The sequence below is a fragment of the Salvelinus namaycush genome, chromosome 25 (genome assembly GCF_016432855.1).
Source record: "Salvelinus namaycush isolate Seneca chromosome 25, SaNama_1.0, whole genome shotgun sequence".
Lineage (NCBI taxonomy): Eukaryota > Metazoa > Chordata > Actinopteri > Salmoniformes > Salmonidae > Salvelinus > Salvelinus namaycush.
The window spans coordinates 30,232,337-30,239,790 of NC_052331.1; positions in this window are offsets into that span (position 1 = coordinate 30,232,337).

Genomic DNA, 7,454 nt, shown 5'->3' on the forward strand with positions numbered 1-7,454 from the left:
CCCTGGTTAAGCCATCAGAAGCCAGTGGAAAAGCATCTCTGCTGACAGTTTGGGTGGCAGCTTCGATTATGTCCGCCTCACTCTCCGATGTCGAAGTCCAAATCGCTGAGATCTCTTTCGCTCTTAGGCATTATGGAAGCAGAATTGGTTGTGGAGTCTTCACCAATACCACACTCCCTCTTTTGTAGAAGTGGGGCCAAATCAATTGTACCATCCTCACTATTTGACGTCAGTGTGGCAGAATAGCTGATATGCTCCCCTCTTTCTGATGTGGAAGAGTCTGAGTCGCTATATTCCCCCTGATTCGCTGACCAAGATGAGTCGTTGACACTGGATGAATCACTTAGTTCTACATAGTTATCCCTGAAGATGGGAACCAGAGTAGGAGGTGAGGAATCACTTGAGTCTTCTAGTTCATCCCATGATGATGGTGTCTGTAAGGGAAGTGAAGGATATCTACAGACTTCTAAGCCATGCTGTGACAAAGCCATCATTATTGGAAGGGAAGCGCTTAAATCTTGCTGTTGGTTTTGTTGCATGTCAGGCTGGTAATTTGGCATGGCATCTTGGTGGACATCCTGGTGCATGTCTTGATGATCATTCTGTATTTCAACTTGCTTTGGATCATTCAACAGCATGTCTTGTTGGTGATTTGACATCTTTTTGGAAGTCTACTTGAACATCTTGCAGGCTGACTGACTGGGTGTCATATTGGTTTTCCAGCTGATCGTCTTGGCAAGATGTTATTGGAGGAGATGGTGATTCACTGACATCTTCATGGTGGTCTCTTATAGGATGCTTGTCATGATCCTGCTCCCCTATTGGGACTCTTCAGGGGCAGGATTCTCCCCATCCATCTGTCCTTACCATCTCTATGAAGTGAAGATTAGACAATCTTTATATAAACATTATGTTACTTCTCAAAGGTCTCACAGTAGAGAACTGATAGAAATCAAATGTTTCTGTCTGCCACTGTGATTGCTACGGTATTCTAGAATGTTGTAGAACTTGTAGTTTACATGGAGATTCACTCTTCTAAAAGAGGGCCAGTGACATCACAGTGCTGCTTTGTGACATCATGTTTTCTAACTGTAGAAGGCCTCTTAGTTTTTTATGAATATCACATCCTTTGTAGTAGTAGTAGTTTTGATACAATTAAATGTAGGCCGTGATACATGGCAGCTAAAACCTGAATTACGTATACAACACATACAAGTCATTAAACAATGAAACAAAAACAGTAAATCAGGAAGTCCGGATGGGAGCTGAAGCCGTTTGTCTTGGTAGCATCAAACAATGGCTTGAGTGGTGGGAGGCAACATCACAGGTCACAGGGCTGAAGCTTGACGGTCACCGCCGGGGGGAATTGTGCTAGTACAAACCTGCTTTATTTTGATTTAAATGTATGTGTCTATCTGTGATTAGGTGGTGTAACATAAATAATTATAGCATGTGTGTGTTTTCTCCCTCTACATTTGCATTAAATATCAACATTATTTTTGTGTATTTAAAAATTCATTTTACATGATACTGTAGAATTAATACAATCCTCATTCAGTCCTCCTCTTCAAACTGATATCCCAGTGCCCTCTGGTGGGGGAAATAACATGCATGTTTCAGTCAGATATATTTTGGTGGTGACCGTAGACTAGTACATCAGTAGGCTATAAAACATAATGCATTCATGCATCACTTACCATCACCCACAGACCTTGGAGCTATATTTCTATGGCACAACAATGATGAAGGCTTTTTACTGTTAGGAGCACATTCAAGTAGTAATGGGTGAGATTGTCCCTAAGCAGAGCTGGGATTGGGCAGTTGACAAAACTAAAATCAGTCGTAATAAAGTCTAGAAAGGTTCAGACCTAAACTCACAAAATTCAAGCAATTTTCACTTCAAGTATTAGCAGTGTTTTATTGCATTGATAGAAACTGTAAGCGTTGTATAAAGCAGGGATTCCCAAACTGACCCACCGATTGAGGTGTCTTTTGAGTCGTGACCCAACATAAGGGTTGAACTTTAAAAAATAAAAAAAACATACACAGACCAAAGAATAAGTAACAAATATTATCTTGGCATCTAGATAAGAAAATGTAGCAGTTTCAAAGCTAATCTCCTGCAATTCCACACATCCTGCCATGGAGCTGAAAGAACATTTAGCAATTTTAAAGTCAATTCCCTGCAATTCTATGCATTTTGCCATGGAGCTGAGATCATTTGTTTTCTGTTTTTTAACTAATTTCCAAATGTTGACATGGCTGGTGTTCTTATGCTCAAGCATTTTAACAAAATCAATGGGGGCCTGATTGTCTAGCTCTATTTTGTTGATTGTAAATTCTCAAAGATTATAGGCTATTATTGAAAAATATATAGGTCCATTATCTTTCCTACATACATTCTATTTGGTTTTAGTCATTTAAGTTTACACTGAAAAGTGTTTCCACTGTTTGGGAACCACTGAAAATGTTTTCCCACAGTTTGGGAACCACTGGATAAAGTGTTACAGCCTTTACCATCAAAATACAGCAAGCATTTGGTCAGATTATTTTGATAGCAACAAGCAGGAACAAAGTTAGTAGCAGTAGCTATATTGAAAGAGATGATTTATCAGAGTAGTGAAAAGAGTTTGGAGGCGATCCAGTCAACATAAGTTGTCAGATAAAGCTCATGCAGAGGTCAAGCCGGGTTCACAGACGAAGTCATAGGTCAGGCCGTGGGGTCGGCATAGAGCAGGAAGCCGGTGAAGATGTTGTCGTTCTTGTTCGGGAGTAGACCTTTCTCTCCTTGTCTCCCAAGTAGCCCCGGAGCACCAGGCATCCCCATGTTTCCTTGATCTCCTTTCTCACCTATCATAAGAAAGAGAGAAGGATTGGTATCTGAAACATGTCAACATATGAGGATAGATATCAGTCTCAAGCATGAATATTCTATTTTAGATCAAAGTTAGCGATTTGATAAAAAACAGCACCAGATAGCGACGTATTCAGGAATGAGATAACAGATAGCATAGCAGCTCACACTTTGGACTGTAAATGTATAAACCCAGATTACATCCTTTAACAGTTGTATATGAGAATTGGCAAGCTTACCTTTATCTCCTTCCAGTCCAGTAGCTCCAGCCATTCCATCCAGTCCAGGAGGTCTCATGAGTCCAACATCCCCCTTCACTCCAGGTACACCTGAAAGAAAACAGGGGGAAGGAGGGGAAGAGCAAAGGTATGAGGGATGGGGATATGAGGAGATATTTATGAGAACATACCATGAAGACAATATAACTGCAAGCACACCACACACAGCCTACAGTCATGGTCACAAGCCACTACAGTAAATCAAATGTATTTATATAGCCCTTCTTACATCAGCTGATATCTCAAAATGCTGTACTGAAACCCAGCCTAAAACCCCAAACAGCAAGCAATGCAGGTGCTGAAGCACGGTGGCTAGGAAAAACTCCCTAGAAAGGCCAAAACCTAGGAAGAAACCTAGAAAGGAACCAGGCTATGAGGGGTGGCCAGTCCTCTTCTGGCTGTGCCGGGTGGAGATTATAACAGAACATGGCCAAGATGTTCAAATGTTCATAAATGACCAGCATGGTCAAATAATAATAATCACAGTAGTTGTTGAGGGTGCAACAAGTCAGCACCTCAGGAGTAAATGTCAGTTGGCTTTTCATAGCCGATCATTCAGAGTATCTCTACCGCTCCTGCTGTCTCTAGAGAGTTGAAAACAGCAGGTCTGGGACAGGTAGCACGTCCGGTGAACAGGTCAGGGTTCCATAGCCGCAGGCAGAACAGTTGAAACTGGAGCAGCAGCACGGCCAGGTGGACTGGGGACAGCAAGGAGTCATCATGCCAGGTAGTCCTGAGGCATGATCCTAGGGCTCAGGTCCTCCGAGAGAGAGAAAGAAAGAGAGAATTAGAGAGAGCATACTTAAATTCACACAGGACACTGGATAAGACAGGAGAAGTACTCCAGATATAACAGACTGACCCTAGCCCCCCGACACATAAACTACTGCAGCATAAATATTGGAGGCTGAGACAGGAGGGGTCAGGAGAGGGGGGGGTCAGTACTATGTATACTTTTAGTCAACCTATACTGAAATAAACACAATGTATATTCTTTAGTCTACCTGGAAGTCCCCTCTCTCCTCTCGGCCCTGGGGGTCCCCTCTCCCCTGTGGCCCTTCCCGGGGGGCACCATGGCATCTGGTTGGAACTCTGTGGTGGTGGTCTGCCTGAAGCCCAGACAGGCCGGCAGTGAACCACCTCCTCCCACTCCACCACCTCCTCCTCCAGTGCCACCTCCGTGACGGCACTTCTTGGTATTCTGAGGCTTGGGCCAGCAGGTGTGTCTGGCTGCAGACAACAAGGTTTCCGTCAAGACCACCACCAGCAGGGTCATTAGAATGGCGAGCAAACGAAGAGAGTGCATGTCAGCGGATTTTGGTGTGCGATGATCTAAGAGAGGGAGAGCATAGATGAAGGTAGTAAATCACATTTAGTAACAAGTAGCTATTAATTCATGAACAATTCTGAGCACTGGCCAAAACAAAAAAAGTTACCTCATATAAAAAGTTACCTCAAATGTAGCGTTCAGTGCTTACCTTTAAATGAAATGGTTTGCTGATCACTCCATTCCCTGCATTTGGTGGTTCCAACAACAAACCCCTCCCCTTTTATTGTGTCTGCTAGCCTCTGGGCTTCATAGCTTGACCAATGAGAGGAGACAAAGGGACAGATACACTGGGGAATATGAGGAAGGGTGGGTCGGTCGGCAGGGACACAAGGTGAAAAACTGAGGGACATGGTAATGAAGCTCTAGGATAACATACAACACAGGACGTTCTTTCCTTTTGCATTGTGTCTCTGTGATATGATGCTTCAGGATATCAGAACAGGAATTACTCACCTCGAACTGGACAAAGATTTTTTATTTAATGAGTCTGACGCGAAGGATATACTGCTTCTCCGAGACCAGGCACAAATCCCTATCTTTCGCGTGAAGAAAAGACGGAGATACAGGGGTGCAGATCCAGGTGCCTTGTGAGAGTTCGTCGGCGAGTGGGTAACCCGTCTCTACACTCCATTCTATTGGCCAACTTGCAATCACTGGAGAATAAACTGGACGAGCTCCGTTTGAGAGTATCCTACCAACGGTACATTAAAAACTGTCATTTCTTATGTTTCACCGTGTCGTGGCTGAACGACGACACGGATAATATACAGTTGGCTGGTTTTTTATATATGGCTGCCACAAACACAGACACACCACAGAGTTAGTAATACAATTTATGTATTTATTTAACTGGGCATCACCCTATATCATCATACATCATACCCTATATGAGATGGAGGCAGGACCTGTACGCTCAGGCGTCAGGACGACCACACCACGCTGACACCACCTCAAAGTGGAAGGGTCCTAAACACAACACAAGGGATAAACACAAGGGATAAATGTCTCAAACGAGCCTCCATGACCAGTGACCACCTTGATGCAACATCCTACCAACCTTTAGGAAACCAAAGATTATGGATATACTGCCAAGATACATGTCTCTCCGCCCTAGCAGTGGGAGTCGTTGTCCACAAAGCGGCACGATGGGCTGTCTAGCTCCAGTACTGCTGACTTTTACAACTCCTCTCAGAGGGCATTATGTCCACTTTCTACCTTGACACTCGTTGGGTGTGGCTTGAAGTTGGACAATTGAGCCCACTGGCATGCTGCGCTGTGGCCTGGCCAGTGAAACCAACACCACCTCCTCTATAGGTACACAACACACCCCTCTGAGGCTGTATAGGTGCCCCATGACAGGGTCCTAAACATAGAGATATACCATATATATAAAGTATTCAGACCCCTTGACTTTTTCCACATTTTGTTACATTACAGCCTCATTCTAAAATTGATTAAATAGTTTTTATTCCTCATCAGTCTACACACAATACCCCATAATGACAAAACAAAATCAGGTTTTTAGAATTATTTGCAAATATATAAAAAAATATATGTTTTTTAAATATCACATTTCCATGAGCTTTTCTGACCCTTTACTTTGTTGTAGCACCTTTGGCAGCGATTACAGCCTCAAGTCTTCTTGGGTATGACACTACAAGTTTGGCACACCTGTATTTGGGGAGTTTCTCCCATTCTTCTCTGCAGATCATTGAGAGACATTGAGAGACTTGTCCCGAAGCCACTCCTGCATTGTCTTGGCTGTGTGCTTAGGGTCGTTTTCCTGTTAGAAGGTGAATCTTCATCCCAGTCTGAGGTCCTGATCTCTCTTGAGCAGGTTTTCATCAAGGATCTCTCTGTACTTTGCTCTGTTCATTTTTTCCTTGATCCTGACTAGTCTCCCAGTCCCTGCTGCTGAAAAACATTCCCACAGCATGACGCTGCCACCACCATGCATCACCATAGGGATGGTGCCAGGTTTCCTCCAGACGTGACGCTTGGCATCTAGGCCAAAGTTTTTCAATCTTGGTTTCATCAGGCCAGAGAATCTTGTTTCTCATGGTCTGAGAGTCCTTTAGGTGCCTTTTGGCAAGCTCCAAGCAGGCTGTCATGTACCTTTTACTGAGGAGTGGCTTCCATCTGGCTACTCTACCATAAAGGCCTGATTGGTGGAGTGCTGCAGAGATGGTTGTCCTTCTGGAAGGTTCTCCCATCTCCACAGAGGAACTCTGGAGCTCTGTCAGAGTGAACATCGGGTTCTTGGTCACCTCTTTGACCAAGGCCCTTCTCCCCAAATTGCTCTAGGAAGAGTCTTGGTGGTTCCAAACTTCTTCCATTTAAGAATGATTGAGGACACTGTGTCCTTGGGGACCGTCAATGCTGCAGAAATGTTTTTGTACCCTTCCCCAGATCTGTGCCTTGACACAATCCTGTCTCGGAGCTCTACGAACAATTCCTTCGACCTCATAGCTTGGTTTTTGCTGTGACATGCATTGTCAACTGTGGGACCTTACATAGACAGGTGGGTGCCTTTCTAAATCATGTCCAATCAATTGGATTGTGCCTTGACACAATCCTGTCTCGGCGCTCTACGAACAATTCCTTCGACCTCATAGCTTGGTTTTTGCTGTGACATGCATTGTCAACTGTGGGACCTTACATAGACAGGTGGGTGCCTTTCTAAATCATGTCCAATCAATTGGATTTACCACAGGTGGACTCCAATGAAGTTGTAGAAACATCTCAAGGATGATCAATGGAAACAGGATGCACATGAACTCAATTTCGAGTCTCATAGCAAAGGGTCTGAATACTTATGTAAATAAGGTATTTCTGGGGTATTTATATAAATTGGATAACATTTTTAAAAGCCTGTTTTCACTTTGTCATTATAGGGTATTGTGTGTAGATTGATGACCTTTTTTAAAAAAAATCAATTTTAGAATAAGGCTGCAACGTAACAAAATGTGTAAAAAGTCATGGGGTCTGAATA